This window comes from Spermophilus citellus (genome assembly GCF_964194105.1).
Source record: "Spermophilus citellus genome assembly, chromosome: X".
Lineage (NCBI taxonomy): Eukaryota > Metazoa > Chordata > Mammalia > Rodentia > Sciuridae > Spermophilus > Spermophilus citellus.
The window spans coordinates 50,638,194-50,659,393 of NC_138190.1; positions in this window are offsets into that span (position 1 = coordinate 50,638,194).

Below are 21,200 nucleotides of genomic sequence, written 5' to 3' on the forward strand. Positions count from 1 at the left end.
TCTGGAGACTCGTAATTTTTTGAAGCTTGGCAACCCCTTTCTATGAAAGTGTTTCTCGCCAGTCACTGTTTAGGGCTACATCAAGAGGAAACAAAACATAGAGATAGAACCTGAAACTACTTTACTGTGTCAAGTTTCAAGAAACTAGCACAAACCGTGTTGTGTTTAGAGTTACAAATACATGTATCAATATAGGAGAAAACAGAGTGAAACCTAAAAATTCAAACTGTTACTGGAAATGAACGCTTCAGCATAGAAGAACGAAATTTGGGGAACCAAGTCGCGTTAGTGTACTGATTATTACCTGAAAGTATCATCCACTTTGGGTGAAAAAATATTTGCTGAGATTTCTGGAGTTTCGTAATTTTTGGAAGCTTGGCAACCCCTTTCCATGAAAGTGTTTCTCGGCAGTCACTGCTTAGGGCTACATCAAGAGGAAACAAAACATAGAGATAGAACGTGAAACTACTTTACTGTGTCAAGTTTCAAGAAGCTAGCACAAACCGTGTTGGATTCAGAGTTCCAAATACATGTATCAATATAGGAGAAAACAGAGTGAAACCTAAAAATTCAAACTGTTACTGGAAATGAACGCTTCAACATAGAAGAACGAAATTTAGGGAACCAAGTCGCCTTAGTGTACTGATCATTACCTGAAAGTATCATCCAGTTTGGGTGAAAAAATATTTGCTGAGATTTCTGGAGATTCGTAATTTTTGGAAGCTTGGCAACCCCTTTCCATGAAAGTGTTTCTCGGCAGTCACTGCTTAGGGCTACATGAAGAGGAAACAAAACATAGAGATAGAACGTGAAACTACTTTACTGTGTCAAGTTTCAAGAAGCTAGCACAATCCGTGTTGGATTTAGAGTTCCAAATACATGTATCAATATAGGAGAAAACAGAGTGAAACCTAAAAATTCAAACTGTTACTGGAAATGAACGCTTCAACATAGAAGAACGAAATTTGGGGAACCAATTCGCCTTCGTGTACTCATCATTACCTGAAAGTATCATCCAGTTTGGGTGAAAAAATATTGGCTGAGATTTCTGGAGATTCGTAATTTTTGGAAGCTTGGCAACCCCTTTCCATGAAAGTGTTTCTCGGCAGTCACTGCTTAGGGCTACATGAAGAGGAAACAAAACATAGAGATAGAACGTGAAACTACTTTACTGTGTCAAGTTTCAAGAAGCTAGCACAAACCGTGTTGGATTTAGAGTTCCAAATACATGTATCAATATAGGAGAAAACAGAGTGAAACCTAAAAATTCAAACTGTTACTGGAAATGAACGCTTCAGCATAGAAGAACGAAATTTGGGGAACCAAGTCGCCTTAGTGTAGTGATCATTACCTGAAAGTATCATCCAGTTTGGGTGAAAAAATATTTGCTGAGATTTCTGGAGATTCGTAATTTTTGGAAGCTTGGCAACCCCTTTCCATGAAAGTGTTTCTCGCCAGTCACTGCTTAGTGCTACATCAAGAGGAAACAAAACATAGAAATAGAACGTGAAACTACTTTACTGTGTCAAGTTTCAAGAAGCTAGCACAAACCGTGTTGGATTTAGAGTTCCAAATACATGTATCAATATAGGAGAAAACAGAGTGAAACCTAAAAATTCAAACTGTTACTGGAAATGAACGTTTCAACATAGAAGAACGAAATTTGGGGAACCAAGTCACCTTCGTGTACTCATCATTACCTGAAAGTATCATCCAGTTTGGGTGAAAAAATATTCCCTGAGATTTCTGGAGATTTTTAATTTTTGGAAGCTTGGCAACCCCTTTCCATGAAACTGTTTCTCGCCAGTCACTGCTTAGGGCTACATCAAGAGGAAACAAAACATAGAGATACAACCTTAAACTACTTTACTGTGTCAAGTTTCAAGAAGCTAGCAAAAACCGTGTTGGATTTAGAGTTCCAAATACATGTATCAATATAGGAGAAAACAGAGTGAAACCTAAAAATTCAAACTGTTACTGGAAATGAACGCTTCAACATAGAAGAACGAAATTTGGGGAACCAATTTGCCTTCGTGTACTCATCATTACCTGAAAGTATCATCCAGTTTGGGTGAAAAAATATTGGCTGGGATTTCTGGAGATTCGTAATTTTTGGAAGCTTGGCAACCCCTTTCCATGAAAGTGTTTCTCGCCAGTCACTGCTTAGGGCTACATCAAGAGGAAACAAAACATAGAGATAGAACCTGAAACTACTTTACTGTGTCAAGTTTCAAGAAACTAGCACAAACCGTGTTGTGTTTAGAGTTACAAATACATGTATCAATATAGGAGAAAACAGAGTGAAACCTAAAAATTCAAACTGTTACTGGAAATGAAGGCTTCAGCATAGAAGAACGAAATTTGGGGAACCAAGTCGCGTAAGTGTACTGATCTTTACCTGAAAGTATCATCCACTTTGGGTGAAAAAATATTTGCTGAGATTTCTGGAGTTTCGTAATTTTTGGAAGCTTGGCAACCCCTTTCCATGAAAGTGTTTCTCGCCAGTCACTGCTTAGGGCTACATCAAGAGGAAACAAAACATAGAGATAGAACGTGAAACTACTTTACTGTGTCAAGTTTCAAGAAGCTAGCACAAACCGTGTTGGATTTAGAGTTCCAAATACATCTATCAATATAGGAGAAAACAGAGTGAAACCTAAAAATTCAAACTGTTACTGGAAATGAACGCTTCAACATAGAAGAACGAAATTTGGGGAACCAAGTCGCCTTCGTGTACTGATCATTACCTGAAAGTATCATCCAGTTTGGGTGAAAAAATATTTGCTGAGATTTCTGGAGATTCGTAATTTTTGGAAGCTTGGCAACCCCTTTCCATGAAAGTGTTTCTCGGCAGTCACTGCTTAGGGCTACATCAAGAGGAAACAAAACATAGAGATAGAACCTGAAACTACTTTACTGTGTCAAGTTTCAAGAAGCTAGCACAAACCGTGTTGGATTCAGAGTTCCAAATATATGTATCAATATAGGAGAAAACAGAGTGAAACCTAAAAATTCAAACTGTTACTGGAAATGAACGCTTCAGCATAGAAGAACGAAATTTGGGGAACCAAGTCGCCTTAGTGTACTGATCATTACCTGAAAGTATCATAGAGTTTGGGTGAAAAAATATTTGCAGAGATTTCTGGAGTTTCGTAATTTTTGGAAGCTTGGCAATCCCTTTCCATGAAAGTGTTTCTCGCAAGTCACTGCTTAGGGCTACATCAAGAGGAAACAAAACATAGAGATAGAACGTGAAACTAAATTACTGTGTCAAGTTTCAAGAAGCTAGCACAAACCATGTTGGATTCAGAGTTCCAAATACATGTATCAATATAGGAGAAAACAGAGTGAAACCTAAAAATTCAAACTGTTACTGGAAATGAAGGCTTCAACATAGAAGAACGAAATTTGGGGAACCAAATCGGCTTAGTGTACTGATCATTACCTGAAAGTATCATCCAGTTTGGGTGAAAAAATATTTGCTGAGATTTCTGGAGATTCGTAATTTTTTGAAGCTTGGCAACCCCTTTCTATGAAAGTGTTTCTCGCCAGTCACTGCTTAGGGCTACATCAAGAGGAAACAAAAGATAGAGATAGAACCTGAAACTACTTTACTGTGTCAAGTTTCATGAAACTAGCACAAACCGTGTTGTGTTTAGAGTTACAAATACATGTATCAATATAGGAGAAAACAGAGTGAAACCTAAAAATTCAAACTGTTACTGGAAATGAACGCTTCAGCATAGAAGAACGAAATTTGGGGAACCAAGTCGCGTTAGTGTACTGATCATTACCTGAAAGTATCATCCACTTTGGGTGAAAAAATATTTGCTGAGATTTCTGGAGTTTCGTAATTTTTGGAAGCTTGGCAACCCCTTTCCATGAAAGTGTTTCTCGGCAGTCACTGCTTAGGGCTACTTCAAGAGGAAACAAAACATAGAGATAGAACGTGAAACTACTTTACTGTGTCAAGTTTCAAGAAGCTAGCACAAACCGTGTTGGATTCAGAGTTCCAAATACATGTATCAATATAGGAGAAAACAGAGTGAAACCTAAAAATTCAAACTGTTACTGGAAATGAACGCTTCAACATAGAAGAACGAAATTTAGGGAACCAAGTCGCCTTCGTGTACTGATCATTACCTGAAAGTATCATCCAGTTTGGGTGAAAAAATATTTGCTGAGATTTCTGGAGATTCGTAATTTTTGGAAGCTTGGCAACCCCTTTCCATGAAAGTGTTTCTCGGCAGTCACTGCTTAGGGCTACATGAAGAGGAAACAAAACATAGAGATAGAACGTGAAACTACTTTACTGTGTCAAGTTTCAAGAAGCTAGCACAAACCGTGTTGGATTTAGAGTTCCAAATACATGTATCAATATAGGAGAAAACAGAGTGAAACCTAAAAATTCAAACTGTTACTGGAAATGAACGCTTCAACATAGAAGAACGAAATTTGGGGAACCAATTCGCCTTCGTGTACTCATCATTACCTGAAAGTATCATCCAGTTTGGGTGAAAAAATATTGGCTGAGATTTCTGGAGATTCGTAATTTTTGGAAGCTTGGCAACCCCTTTCCATGAAAGTGTTTCTCGCCAGTCACTGCTTAGGGCTACATCAAGAGGAAACAAAACATAGAGATAGAACCTGAAACTACTTTACTGTGTCAAGTTTCAAGAAACTAGCACAAACCGTGTTGTGTTTAGAGTTCCAAATACATGTATCAATATATGAGAAAACAGAGTGAAACCTAAAAATTCAAACTGTTACTGGAAATGAACGCTTCAGCATAGAAGAACGAAATTTGGGGAACCAAGTCGCCTTCGTGTAGTGATCATTACCTGAACGTATCATCCAGTTTGGGTGAAAAAATATTTGCTGAGATTTCTGGAGATTCGTAATTTTTGGAAGCTTGGCAACCCCTTTCCATGAAAGTGTTTCTCGCCAGTCACTGCTTAGTGCTACATCAAGAGGAAACAAAACATAGAGATAGAACGTGAAACAACTTTACTGTGTCAAGTTTCAAGAAGCTAGCACAAACCGTGTTGGATTTAGAGTTCCAAATACATGTATCAATATAGGAGAAAACAGAGTGAAACCTAAAACTTCAAACTGTTACTGGAAATGAACGTTTCAACATAGAAGAACGAAATTTGGGGAACCAAGTCGCCTTCGTGTACTCATCATTACCTGAAAGTATCATCCAGTTTGGGTGAAAAAATATTCCCTGAGATTTCTGGAGATTCGTAATTTTTGGAAGCTTGGCAACCCCTTTCCATGAAAGTGTTTCTCGCCGGTCACTGCTTAGGGCTACATCAAGAGGAAACAAAACATAGAGATAGAACGTGAAACTAATTTACTGTGTCAAGTTTCAAGAAGCTAGCACAAACCGTGTTGGATTTAGAGTTCCAAATACATGTATCAATATAGGAGAAAACAGAGTGAAACCTAAAAATTCAAACTGTTACTGGAAATGAACGCTTCAACATAGAAGAACGAAATTTGGGGAACCAAGTCGCCTTAGTGTACTGATCATTACCTGAAAGTATCATCCAGTTTGGGTGAAAAAATATTTGCTGAGATTTCTGTAGATTCGTAATTTTTGGAAGCTTGGCAACCCCTTTCCATGAAAGTGTTTCTCGCCAGTCACTGCTTAGGGCTACATCAAGAGGAAACAAAACATAGAGATAGAACGTGAAACTAATTTACTGTGTCAAGTTTCAAGAAGCTAGCACAAACCGTGTTGGATTTAGAGTTATAAATACATCTATCAATATAGGAGAAAACAGAGTGAAACCTAAAAATTCAAACTGTTACTGGAAATGAATGCTTCAACATAGAAGAACGAAATTTGGGGAACCAAGTCGCCTTCGTGTACTGATCATTACCTGCAAGTATCATCCAGTTTGGGTGAAAAAATATTTGTTGAGATTTCTGGAGATTCGTAATTTTTGGAAGCTTGTCAACCCCTTTCCATGAAAGTGTTTCTCGGCAGTCACTGCTTAGGGCTACATGAAGAGGAAACAAAACATAGAGATAGAACGTGAAACTACTTTACTGTGTCAAGTTTCAAGAAGCTAGCACAAACCGTGTTGGATTTAGAGTTCCAAATACATGTATCAATATAGGAGAAAACAGAGTGAAACCTAAAAATTCAAACTGTTACTGGAAATGAACGCTTCAACATAGAAGAACGAAATTTGGGGAACCAAGTCGCTTTCGTGTACTCATCATTACCTGAAAGTATCATCCAGTTTGGGTGAAAAAATATTGGATGAGATTTCTGGAGATTCGTAATTTTGGAAGCTTGGCAACCCCTTTCCATGAAAGTGTTTCTCGCCAGTCACTGCTTAGGGCTACATCAAGAGGAAACAAAACATAGAGATAGAACCTGAAACTACTTTACTGTGTCAAGTTTCAAGAAACTAGCACAAACCGTGTTGTGTTTAGAGTTCCAAATACATGTATCAATATAGGAGAAAACAGAGTGAAACCTAAAAATTCAAACTGTTACTGGAAATGAACGCTTCAGCATAGAAGAACGAAATTTGGGGAACCAAGTCGCCTTAGTGTAGTGATCATTACCTGAAAGTATCATCCAGTTTGGGTGAAAAAATATTTGCTGAGATTTCTGGAGATTCGTAATTTTTGGAAGCTTGGCAACCCCTTTCCATGAAAGTGTTTCTCGCCAGTCACTGCTTAGTGCTACATCAAGAGGAAACAAAACATAGAGATAGAACGTGAAACTACTTTACTGTGTCAAGTTTCAAGAAGCTAGCACAAACCGTGTTGGATTTAGAGTTCCAAATACATGTATCAATATAGGAGAAAACAGAGTGAAACCTAAAAATTCAAACTGTTACTGGAAATGAACGTTTCAACATAGAAGAACGAAATTTGGGGAACCAAGTCACCTTTGTGTACTCATCATTACCTGAAAGTATCATCCAGTTTGGGTGAAAAAATATTCCCTGAGATTTCTGGAGATTCGTAATTTTTGGAAGCTTGGCAACCCCTTTCCATGAAAGTGTTTCTCGCCAGTCACTGCTTAGGGCTACATCAAGAGGAAAGAAAACATAGAGATAGAACGTGGAACTACTTTACTGTGTCAAGTTTCAAGAAGCTAGCCCAATCCGTGTTGGATTCAGAGTTCCAAATACATCTATCAATATAGGAGAAAACAGAGTGAAACCTAAAAATTCAAACTGTTACTGGAAATGAACGCTTCAACATAGAAGAACGAAATTTGGGGAACCAAGTCACCTTCGTGTACTCATCATTACCTGAAAGTATCATCCACTTTGGGTGAAAAAATATTGGCTGAGATTTCTGGAGATTCGTAATTTTTGGAAGCTTGGCAACCCCTTTCCATGAAAGTGTTTCTCGCCAGTCACTGCTTAGGGCTACATCAAGAGGAAACAAAACATAGAGATAGAACCTGAAACTACTTTACTGTGTCAAGTTTCAAGAAACTAGCACAAACCGTGTTGTGTTTAGACTTACAAATACATGTATCAATATAGGAGAAAACAGAGTGAAACCTAAAAATTCAAACTGTTACTGGAAATGAACGCTTCAGCATGGAAGAACGAAATTTGGGGAACCAAGTCGCGTTAGTGTACTGATCATTACCTGAAAGTATCATCCACTTTGGGTGAAAAAATATTTGCTGAGATTTCTGGAGTTTCGTAAATTTTGGAAGCTTGGCAACCCCTTTCCATGAAAGTGTTTCTCGCCAGTCACTGCTTAGGGCTACATGAAGAGGAAACAAAATATAGAGATAGAACGTGAAACTACTTTACTGTGTCAAGTTTCAAGAAGCTAGCACAAACCGTGTTGGATTTAGAGTTCCAAATACATCTATCAATATAGGAGAAAACAGAGTGAAACCTAAAAATTCAAACTGTTACTGGAAATGAACGCTTCAACATAGAAGAACGAAATTTGGGGAACCAAGTCGCCTTCGTATACTGATCATTACCTGAAAGTATCATCCAGTTTGGGTGAAAAAATATTTGCTGAGATTTCTGTAGATTCGTAATATTTGGAAGCTTGGCAACCCCTTTCCATGAAAGTGTTTCTCGCCAGTCACTGCTTAGTGCTACATCAAGAGGAAAGAAAACATAGAGATAGAACGTGAAACTACTTTACTGTGTCAAGTTTCAAGAAGCTAGCACAAACCGTGTTGGATTCAGAGTTCCAAATACATGTATCAATATAGGAGAAAACAGAGTGAAACCTAAAAATTCAAACTGTTACTGGAAATGAACGCTTCAACATAGAAGAACGAAATTTGGGGAACCAAGTCGCCTTCGTGTACTGATCATTACCTGAAAGTATCATCCAGTTTGGGTGAAAAAATATTTGCTGAGATTTCTGGAGATTCGTAATTTTTGGAAGCTTGGCAACCCCTTTCCATGAAAGTGTTTCTCGCCAGTCACTGCTTAGGGCTACATCAAGAGGAAACAAAACATAGAGATAGAACCTGAAACTACTTTACTGTGTCAAGTTTCAAGAAACTAGCACAAACCGTGTTGTGTTTAGAGTTACAAATACATGTATCAATATAGGAGAAAACAGAGTGAAACCTAAAAATTCAAACTGTTACTGGAAATGAACGCTTCAGCATAGAAGAACGAAATTTGGGGAACCAAGTCGCGTAAGTGTACTGATCATTACCTGAAAGTATCATCCAGTTTGGGTGAAAAAATATTTGCTGAGATTTCTGGAGATTCGTAATTTTTGGAAGCTTGGCAACCCCTTTCCATGAAAGTGTTTCTCGGCAGTCACTGCTTAGGGCTACATCAAGAGGAAACAAAACATAGAGATAGAACCTGAAACTACTTTACTGTGTCAAGTTTCAAGAAGCTAGCACAAACCGTGTTGGATTCAGAGTTCCAAATATATGTATCAATATAGGAGAAAACAGAGTGAAACCTAAAAATTCAAACTGTTACTGGAAATGAACGCTTCAGCATAGAAGAACGAAATTTGGGGAACCAAGTCGCCTTAGTGTACTGATCATTACCTGAAAGTATCATCCAGTTTGGGTGAAAAAATATTTGCAGAGATTTCTGGAGTTTCGTAATTTTTGGAAGCTTGGCAATCCCTTTCCATGAAAGTGTTTCTCGCAAGTCACTGCTTAGGGCTACATCAAGAGGAAACAAAACATAGAGATAGAACGTGAAACTAATTTACTGTGTCAAGTTTCAAGAAGCTAGCACAAACCGTGTTGTATTTAGAGTTCCAAATACATCTATCATTATAGGAGAAAACAGAGTGTAACCTAAAAATTCAAACTGTTTCTGGAAATGAACGCTTCAACATAGAAGAACGAAATTTGGGGAACCAAGTCGCCTTCGTGTACTGATCATTACCTGAAAGTATCATCCACTTTGGGTGAAAAAATATTTGCTGAGATTTCTGGAGTTTCGTAATTTTTGGAAGCTTGGCAACCTCTTTCCATGAAAGTGTTTCTCGGCAGTCACTGCTTAGGGCTACATCAAGAGGAAACAAAACATAGAGATAGAACGTGAAACTACTTTACTGTGTCAAGTTTCAAGAAGCTAGCACAAACCGTGTTGGATTCAGAGTTCCAAATACATGTATCAATATAGGAGAAAACAGAGTGAAACCTAAAAATTCAAACTGTTACTGGAAATGAACGCTTCAACATAGAAGAACGAAATTTGGGGAACCAAGTCGCCTTAGTGTACTGATCATTACCTGAAAGTATCATCCAGTTTGGGTGAAAAAATATTTGCTGAGATTTCTGGAGATTCGTAATTTTTTGAAGCTTGGCAACCCCCTTATATGAAAGTGTTTCTCGCCAGTCACTGCTTAGGGCTACATCAAGAGGAAACAAAACATAGAGATAGAACCTGAAACTACTTTACTGTGTCAAGTTTCAAGAAATTAGCACAAACCGTGTTGTGTTTAGAGTTCCAAATACATGTATCAATATAGGAGAAAACAGAGTGAAACCTAAAAATTCAAACTGTTAATGGAAATGAACGCTTCAGCATAGAAGAACGAAATTTGGGGAACCAAGTCGCGTTAGTGTACTGATCATTTCCTGAAAGTTTCATCCACTTTGGGTGAAAAAATATTTGCTGAGATTTCTGGAGTTTCGTAATTTTTGGAAGCTTGGCAACCCCTTTCCATGAAAGTGTTTCTCGCCAGTCACTGCTTAGGGCTACATCAAGAGGAAACAAAACATAGAGATAGAACGTGAAACTACTTTACTGTGTCAAGTTTCAAGAAGCTAGCACAAACCGTGTTGGATTTAGAGTTCCAAATACATCTATCAATATAGGAGAAAACAGAGTGAAACCTAAAAATTCAAACTGTTCCTGGAAATGAACGCTTCAACATAGAAGAACGAAATTTGGGGAACCAAGTTGCCTTCGTGTACTGATCATTACCTGAAAGTATCATCCAGTTTGGGTGAAAAAATATTTGCTGAGATTTCTGGAGATTCGTAATTTTTGGAAGCTTGGCAACCCCTTTCCATGAAAGTGTTTCTCGGCAGTCACTGCTTAGGGCTACATCAAGAGGAAACAAAACATAGAGATAGAACGTGAAACTACTTTACTGTGTCAAGTTTCAAGAAGGTAGCACAAACCGTGTTGGATTCAGAGTTCCAAATACATGTATCAATATAGGAGAAAACAGAGTGAAACCTAAAAATTCAAACTGTTACTGGAAATGAACGCTTCAACATAGAAGAACGAAATTTGGGGAACCAAGTCGCCTTCGTGTACTGATCATTACCTGAAAGTATCATCCAGTTTGGGTGAAAAAATATTTGCTGAGATTTCTGGAGATTCGTAATTTTTGGAAGCTTGGCAACCCCTTTCCATGAAAGTGTTTCTCGCCAGTCACTGCTTAGGGCTACATCAAGAGGAAACAAAACATAGAGATAGAACGTGAAACTACTTTACTGTGTCAAGTTTCAAGAAGCTAGCACAAACCGTGTTGGATTCAGAGTTCCAAATACATGTATCAATATAGGAGAAAACAGAGTGAAACCTAAAAATTCAAACTGTTACTGGAAATGAAGGCTTCAACATAGAAGAACGAAATTTGGGGAACCAAATCGCCTTAGTGTACTGATCATTACCTGAAAGTATCATCCAGTTTGGGTGAAAAAATATTTGCTGAGATTTCTGGAGATTCGTAATTTTTTGAAGCTTGGCAACCCCTTTCTATGAAAGTGTTTCTCGCCAGTCACTGCTTAGGGCTACATCAAGAGGAAACAAAAGATAGAGATAGAACCTGAAACTACTTTACTGTGTCAAGTTTCAAGAAACTAGCACAAACCGTGTTGTGTTTAGAGTTCCAAATACATGTATCAATATAGGAGAAAACAGAGTGAAACCTAAAAATTCAAACTGTTAATGGAAATGAACGCTTCAGCATAGAAGAACGAAATTTGGGGAACCAAGTCGCGTTAGTGTACTGATCATTTCCTGAAAGTTTCATCCAGTTTGGGTGAAAAAATATTTGCTGAGATTTCTGGAGATTCGTAATTTTTGGAAGCTTGGCAACCCCTTTCCATGAAAGTGTTTCTCGGCAGTCACTGCTTAGGGCTACATCAAGAGGAAACAAAACATAGAGATAGAACGTGAAACTACTTTACTGTGTCAAGTTTCAAGAAGGTAGCACAAACCGTGTTGGATTCAGAGTTCCAAATACATGTATCAATATAGGAGAAAACAGAGTGAAACCTAAAAATTCAAACTGTTACTGGAAATGAACGCTTCAACATAGAAGAACGAAATTTGGGGAACCAAGTCGCCTTCGTGTACTGATCATTACCTGAAAGTATCATCCAGTTTGGGTGAAAAAATATTTGCTGAGATTTCTGGAGATTCGTAATTTTTGGAAGCTTGGCAACCCCTTTCCATGAAAGTGTTTCTCGCCAGTCACTGCTTAGGGCTACATCAAGAGGAAACAAAACATAGAGATAGAACGTGAAACTACTTTACTGTGTCAAGTTTCAAGAAGCTAGCACAAACCGTGTTGGATTCAGAGTTCCAAATACATGTATCAATATAGGAGAAAACAGAGTGAAACCTAAAAATTCAAACTGTTACTGGAAATGAAGGCTTCAACATAGAAGAACGAAATTTGGGGAACCAAATCGCCTTAGTGTACTGATCATTACCTGAAAGTATCATCCAGTTTGGGTGAAAAAATATTTGCTGAGATTTCTGGAGATTCGTAATTTTTTGAAGCTTGGCAACCCCTTTCTATGAAAGTGTTTCTCGCCAGTCACTGCTTAGGGCTACATCAAGAGGAAACAAAAGATAGAGATAGAACCTGAAACTACTTTACTGTGTCAAGTTTCATGAAACTAGCACAAACCGTGTTGTGTTTAGAGTTACAAATACATGTATCAATATAGGAGAAAACAGAGTGAAACCTAAAAATTCAAACTGTTACTGGAAATGAACGCTTCAGCATAGAAGAACGAAATTTGGGGAACCAAGTCGCGTTAGTGTACTGATCATTACCTGAAAGTATCATCCACTTTGGGTGAAAAAATATTTGCTGAGATTTCTGGAGTTTCGTAATTTTTGGAAGCTTGGCAACCCCTTTCCATGAAAGTGTTTCTCGGCAGTCACTGCTTAGGGCTACTTCAAGAGGAAACAAAACATAGAGATAGAACGTGAAACTACTTTACTGTGTCAAGTTTCAAGAAGCTAGCACAAACCGTGTTGGATTCAGAGTTCCAAATACATGTATCAATATAGGAGAAAACAGAGTGAAACCTAAAAATTCAAACTGTTACTGGAAATGAACGCTTCAACATAGAAGAACGAAATTTGGGAAACCAAGTCGCCTTAGTGTACTGATCATTACCTGAAAGTATCATCCAGTTTGGGTGAAAAAATATTTGCTGAGATTTCTGTAGATTCGTAATTTTTGGAAGCTTGGCAACCCCTTTCCATGAAAGTGTTTCTCGCCAGTCACTGCTTAGGGCTACATCAAGAGGAAACAAAACATAGAGATAGAACGTGAAACTAATTTACTGTGTCAAGTTTCAAGAAGCTAGCACAAACCGTGTTGGATTTAGAGTTATAAATACATCTATCAATATAGGAGAAAACAGAGTGAAACCTAAAAATTCAAACTGTTACTGGAAATGAATGCTTCAACATAGAAGAACGAAATTTGGGGAACCAAGTCGCCTTCGTGTACTGATCATTACCTGAAAGTATCATCCAGTTTGGGTGAAAAAATATTTGTTGAGATTTCTGGAGATTCGTAATTTTTGGAAGCTTGTCAACCCCTTTCCATGAAAGTGTTTCTCGGCAGTCACTGCTTAGGGCTACATGAAGAGGAAACAAAACATAGAGATAGAACGTGAAACTACTTTACTGTGTCAAGTTTCAAGAAGCTAGCACAAACCGTGTTGGATTTAGAGTTCCAAATACATGTATCAATATAGGAGAAAACAGAGTGAAACCTAAAAATTCAAACTGTTACTGGAAATGAACGCTTCAACATAGAAGAACGAAATTTGGGGAACCAAGTCGCTTTCGTGTACTCATCATTACCTGAAAGTATCATCCAGTTTGGGTGAAAAAATATTGGATGAGATTTCTGGAGATTCGTAATTTTGGAAGCTTGGCAACCCCTTTCCATGAAAGTGTTTCTCGCCAGTCACTGCTTAGGGCTACATCAAGAGGAAACAAAACATAGAGATAGAACCTGAAACTACTTTACTGTGTCAAGTTTCAAGAAACTAGCACAAACCGTGTTGTGTTTAGAGTTCCAAATACATGTATCAATATAGGAGAAAACAGAGTGAAACCTAAAACTTCAAACTGTTACTGGAAATGAACGTTTCAACATAGAAGAACGAAATTTGGGGAACCAAGTCGCCTTCGTGTACTCATCATTACCTGAAAGTATCATCCAGTTTGGGTGAAAAAATATTCCCTGAGATTTCTGGAGATTCGTAATTTTTGGAAGCTTGGCAACCCCTTTCCATGAAAGTGTTTCTCGCCGGTCACTGCTTAGGGCTACATCAAGAGGAAACAAAACATAGAGATAGAACGTGAAACTAATTTACTGTGTCAAGTTTCAAGAAGCTAGCACAAACCGTGTTGTATTTAGAGTTCCAAATACATGTATCAATATAGGAGAAAACAGAGTGAAACCTAAAAATTCAAACTGTTACTGGAAATGAACGCTTCAACATAGAAGAACGAAATTTGGGGAACCAAGTCGCCTTAGTGTACTGATCATTACCTGAAAGTATCATCCAGTTTGGGTGAAAAAATATTTGCTGAGATTTCTGTAGATTCGTAATTTTTGGAAGCTTGGCAACCCCTTTCCATGAAAGTGTTTCTCGCCAGTCACTGCTTAGGGCTACATCAAGAGGAAACAAAACATAGAGATAGAACGTGAAACTAATTTACTGTGTCAAGTTTCAAGAAGCTAGCACAAACCGTGTTGGATTTAGAGTTATAAATACATCTATCAATATAGGAGAAAACAGAGTGAAACCTAAAAATTCAAACTGTTACTGGAAATGAATGCTTCAACATAGAAGAACGAAATTTGGGGAACCAAGTCGCCTTCGTGTACTGATCATTACCTGAAAGTATCATCCAGTTTGGGTGAAAAAATATTTGTTGAGATTTCTGGAGATTCGTAATTTTTGGAAGCTTGTCAACCCCTTTCCATGAAAGTGTTTCTCGGCAGTCACTGCTTAGGGCTACATGAAGAGGAAACAAAACATAGAGATAGAACGTGAAACTACTTTACTGTGTCAAGTTTCAAGAAGCTAGCACAAACCGTGTTGGATTTAGAGTTCCAAATACATGTATCAATATAGGAGAAAACAGAGTGAAACCTAAAAATTCAAACTGTTACTGGAAATGAACGCTTCAACATAGAAGAACGAAATTTGGGGAACCAAGTCGCTTTCGTGTACTCATCATTACCTGAAAGTATCATCCAGTTTGGGTGAAAAAATATTGGATGAGATTTCTGGAGATTCGTAATTTTGGAAGCTTGGCAACCCCTTTCCATGAAAGTGTTTCTCGCCAGTCACTGCTTAGGGCTACATCAAGAGGAAACAAAACATAGAGATAGAACCTGAAACTACTTTACTGTGTCAAGTTTCAAGAAACTAGCACAAACCGTGTTGTGTTTAGAGTTCCAAATACATGTATCAATATAGGAGAAAACAGAGTGAAACCTAAAAATTCAAACTGTTACTGGAAATGAACGCTTCAGCATAGAAGAACGAAATTTGGGGAACCAAGTCGCCTTAGTGTAGTGATCATTACCTGAAAGTATCATCCAGTTTGGGTGAAAAAATATTTGCTGAGATTTCTGGAGATTCGTAATTTTTGGAAGCTTGGCAACCCCTTTCCATGAAAGTGTTTCTCGCCAGTCACTGCTTAGTGCTACATCAAGAGGAAACAAAACATAGAGATAGAACGTGAAACTACTTTACTGTGTCAAGTTTCAAGAAGCTAGCACAAACCGTGTTGGATTTAGAGTTCCAAATACATGTATCAATATAGGAGAAAACAGAGTGAAACCTAAAAATTCAAACTGTTACTGGAAATGAACGTTTCAACATAGAAGAACGAAATTTGGGGAACCAAGTCACCTTTGTGTACTCATCATTACCTGAAAGTATCATCCAGTTTGGGTGAAAAAATATTCCCTGAGATTTCTGGAGATTCGTAATTTTTGGAAGCTTGGCAACCCCTTTCCATGAAAGTGTTTCTCGCCAGTCACTGCTTAGGGCTACATCAAGAGGAAAGAAAACATAGAGATAGAACGTGGAACTACTTTACTGTGTCAAGTTTCAAGAAGCTAGCCCAATCCGTGTTGGATTCAGAGTTCCAAATACATCTATCAATATAGGAGAAAACAGAGTGAAACCTAAAAATTCAAACTGTTACTGGAAATGAACGCTTCAACATAGAAAAACGAAATTTGGGGAACCAAGTCACCTTCGTGTACTCATCATTACCTGAAAGTATCATCCACTTTGGGTGAAAAAATATTGGCTGAGATTTCTGGAGATTCGTAATTTTTGGAAGCTTGGCAACCCCTTTCCATGAAAGTGTTTCTCGCCAGTCACTGCTTAGGGCTACATCAAGAGGAAACAAAACATAGAGATAGAACCTGAAACTACTTTACTGTGTCAAGTTTCAAGAAACTAGCACAAACCGTGTTGTGTTTAGACTTACAAATACATGTATCAATATAGGAGAAAACAGAGTGAAACCTAAAAATTCAAACTGTTACTGGAAATGAACGCTTCAGCATAGAAGAACGAAATTTGGGGAACCAAGTCGCGTAAGTGTACTGATCATTACCTGAAAGTATCATCCAGTTTGGGTGAAAAAATATTTGCTGAGATTTCTGGAGATTCGTAATTTTTGGAAGCTTGGCAACCCCTTTCCATGAAAGTGTTTCTCGGCAGTCACTGCTTAGGGCTACATCAAGAGGAAACAAAACATAGAGATAGAACCTGAAACTACTTTACTGTGTCAAGTTTCAAGAAGCTAGCACAAACCGTGTTGGATTCAGAGTTCCAAATATATGTATCAATATAGGAGAAAACAGAGTGAAACCTAAAAATTCAAACTGTTACTGGAAATGAACGCTTCAGCATAGAAGAACGAAATTTGGGGAACCAAGTCGCCTTAGTGTACTGATCATTACCTGAAAGTATCATCCAGTTTGGGTGAAAAAATATTTGCAGAGATTTCTGGAGTTTCGTAATTTTTGGAAGCTTGGCAATCCCTTTCCATGAAAGTGTTTCTCGCAAGTCACTGCTTAGGGCTACATCAAGAGGAAACAAAACATAGAGATAGAACGTGAAACTAATTTACTGTGTCAAGTTTCAAGAAGCTAGCACAAACCGTGTTGTATTTAGAGTTCCAAATACATCTATCATTATAGGAGAAAACAGAGTGTAACCTAAAAATTCAAACTGTTTCTGGAAATGAACGCTTCAACATAGAAGAACGAAATTTGGGGAACCAAGTCGCCTTCGTGTACTGATCATTACCTGAAAGTATCATCCACTTTGGGTGAAAAAATATTTGCTGAGATTTCTGGAGTTTCGTAATTTTTGGAAGCTTGGCAACCTCTTTCCATGAAAGTGTTTCTCGGCAGTCACTGCTTAGGGCTACATCAAGAGGAAACAAAACATAGAGATAGAACGTGAAACTACTTTACTGTGTCAAGTTTCAAGAAGCTAGCACAAACCGTGTTGGATTCAGAGTTCCAAATACATGTATCAATATAGGAGAAAACAGAGTGAAACCTAAAAATTCAAACTGTTACTGGAAATGAACGCTTCAACATAGAAGAACGAAATTTGGGGAACCAAGTCGCCTTAGTGTACTGATCATTACCTGAAAGTATCATCCAGTTTGGGTGAAAAAATATTTGCTGAGATTTCTGGAGATTCGTAATTTTTTGAAGCTTGGCAACCCCCTTATATGAAAGTGTTTCTCGCCAGTCACTGCTTAGGGCTACATCAAGAGGAAACAAAACATAGAGATAGAACCTGAAACTACTTTACTGTGTCAAGTTTCAAGAAATTAGCACAAACCGTGTTGTGTTTAGAGTTCCAAATACATGTATCAATATAGGAGAAAACAGAGTGAAACCTAAAAATTCAAACTGTTAATGGAAATGAACGCTTCAGCATAGAAGAACGAAATTTGGGGAACCAAGTCGCGTTAGTGTACTGATCATTTCCTGAAAGTTTCATCCACTTTGGGTGAAAAAATATTTGCTGAGATTTCTGGAGTTTCGTAATTTTTGGAAGCTTGGCAACCCCTTTCCATGAAAGTGTTTCTCGCCAGTCACTGCTTAGGGCTACATCAAGAGGAAACAAAACATAGAGATAGAACGTGAAACTACTTTACTGTGTCAAGTTTCAAGAAGCTAGCACAAACCGTGTTGGATTTAGAGTTCCAAATACATCTATCAATATAGGAGAAAACAGAGTGAAACCTAAAAATTCAAACTGTTCCTGGAAATGAACGCTTCAACATAGAAGAACGAAATTTGGGGAACCAAGTTGCCTTCGTGTACTGATCATTACCTGAAAGTATCATCCAGTTTGGGTGAAAAAATATTTGCTGAGATTTCTGGAGATTCGTAATTTTTGGAAGCTTGGCAACCCCTTTCCATGAAAGTGTTTCTCGGCAGTCACTGCTTAGGGCTACATCAAGAGGAAACAAAACATAGAGATAGAACGTGAAACTACTTTACTGTGTCAAGTTTCAAGAAGGTAGCACAAACCGTGTTGGATTCAGAGTTCCAAATACATGTATCAATATAGGAGAAAACAGAGTGAAACCTAAAAATTCAAACTGTTACTGGAAATGAACGCTTCAACATAGAAGAACGAAATTTGGGGAACCAAGTCGCCTTCGTGTACTGATCATTACCTGAAAGTATCATCCAGTTTGGGTGAAAAAATATTTGCTGAGATTTCTGGAGATTCGTAATTTTTGGAAGCTTGGCAACCCCTTTCCATGAAAGTGTTTCTCGCCAGTCACTGCTTAGGGCTACATCAAGAGGAAACAAAACATAGAGATAGAACGTGAAACTACTTTACTGTGTCAAGTTTCAAGAAGCTAGCACAAACCGTGTTGGATTCAGAGTTCCAAATACATGTATCAATATAGGAGAAAACAGAGTGAAACCTAAAAATTCAAACTGTTACTGGAAATGAAGGCTTCAACATAGAAGAACGAAATTTGGGGAACCAAATCGCCTTAGTGTACTGATCATTACCTGAAAGTATCATCCAGTTTGGGTGAAAAAATATTTGCTGAGATTTCTGGAGATTCGTAATTTTTTGAAGCTTGGCAACCCCTTTCTATGAAAGTGTTTCTCGCCAGTCACTGCTTAGGGCTACATCAAGAGGAAACAAAAGATAGAGATAGAACCTGAAACTACTTTACTGTGTCAAGTTTCAAGAAACTAGCACAAACCGTGTTGTGTTTAGAGTTCCAAATACATGTATCAATATAGGAGAAAACAGAGTGAAACCTAAAAATTCAAACTGTTAATGGAAATGAACGCTTCAGCATAGAAGAACGAAATTTGGGGAACCAAGTCGCGTTAGTGTACTGATCATTTCCTGAAAGTTTCATCCACTTTGGGTGAAAAAATATTTGCTGAGATTTCTGGAGTTTCGTAATTTTTGGAAGCTTGGCAACCCCTTTCCATGAAAGTGTTTCTCGCCAGTCACTGCTTAGGGCTACATCAAGAGGAAACAAAACATAGAGATAGAACGTGAAACTACTTTACTGTGTCAAGTTTCAAGAAGCTAGCACAAACCGTGTTGGATTTAGAGTTCCAAATACATCTATCAATATAGGAGAAAACAGAGTGAAACCTAAAAATTCAAACTGTTCCTGGAAATGAACGCTTCAACATAGAAGAACGAAATTTGGGGAACCAAGTTGCCTTCGTGTACTGATCATTACCTGAAAGTATCATCCAGTTTGGGTGAAAAAATATTTGCTGAGATTTCTGGAGATTCGTAATTTTTGGAAGCTTGGCAACCCCTTTCCATGAAAGTGTTTCTCGGCAGTCACTGCTTAGGGCTACATCAAGAGGAAACAAAACATAGAGATAGAACGTGAAACTACTTTACTGTGTCAAGTTTCAAGAAGGTAGCACAAACCGTGTTGGATTCAGAGTTCCAAATACATGTATCAATATAGGAGAAAACAGAGTGAAACCTAAAAATTCAAACTGTTACTGGAAATGAACGCTTCAACATAGAAGAACGAAATTTGGGGAACCAAGTCGCCTTCGTGTACTGATCATTACCTGAAAGTATCATCCAGTTTGGGTGAAAAAATATTTGCTGAGATTTCTGGAGATTCGTAATTTTTGGAAGCTTGGCAACCCCTTTCCATGAAAGTGTTTCTCGCCAGTCACTGCTTAGGGCTACATCAAGAGGAAACAAAACATAGAGATAGAACGTGAAACTACTTTACTGTGTCAAGTTTCAAGAAGCTAGCACAAACCGTGTTGGATTCAGAGTTCCAAATACATGTATCAATATAGGAGAAAACAGAGTGAAACCTAAAAATTCAAACTGTTACTGGAAATGAAGGCTTCAACATAGAAGAACGAAATTTGGGGAACCAAATCGCCTTAGTGTACTGATCATTACCTGAAAGTATCATCCAGTTTGGGTGAAAAAATATTTGCTGAGATTTCTGGAGATTCGTAATTTTTTGAAGCTTGGCAACCCCTTTCTATGAAAGTGTTTCTCGCCAGTCACTGCTTAGGGCTACATCAAGAGGAAACAAAAGATAGAGATAGAACCTGAAACTACTTTACTGTGTCAAGTTTCATGAAACTAGCACAAACCGTGTTGTGTTTAGAGTTACAAATACATGTATCAATATAGGAGAAAACAGAGTGAAACCTAAAAATTCAAACTGTTACTGGAAATGAACGCTTCAGCATAGAAGAACGAAATTTGGGGAACCAAGTCGCGTTAGTGTACTGATCATTACCTGAAAGTATCATCCACTTTGGGTGAAAAAATATTTGCTGAGATTTCTGGAGTTTCGTAATTTTTGGAAGCTTGGCAACCCCTTTCCATGAAAGTGTTTCTCGGCAGTCACTGCTTAGGGCTACTTCAAGAGGAAACAAAACATAGAGATAGAACGTGAAACTACTTTACTGTGTCAAGTTTCAAGAAGCTAGCACAAACCGTGTTGGATTCAGAGTTCCAAATACATGTATCAATATAGGAGAAAACAGAGTGAAACCTAAAAATTCAAACTGTTACTGGAAATGAACGCTTCAACATAGAAGAACGAAATTTGGGAAACCAAGTCGCCTTAGTGTACTGATCATTACCTGAAAGTATCATCCAGTTTGGGTGAAAAAATATTTGCTGAGATTTCTGTAGATTCGTAATTTTTGGAAGCTTGGCAACCCCTTTCCATGAAAGTGTTTCTCGCCAGTCACTGCTTAGGGCTACATCAAGAGGAAACAAAACATAGAGATAGAACGTGAAACTAATTTACTGTGTCAAGTTTCAAGAAGCTAGCACAAACCGTGTTGGATTTAGAGTTATAAATACATCTATCAATATAGGAGAAAACAGAGTGAAACCTAAAAATTCAAACTGTTACTGGAAATGAATGCTTCAACATAGAAGAACG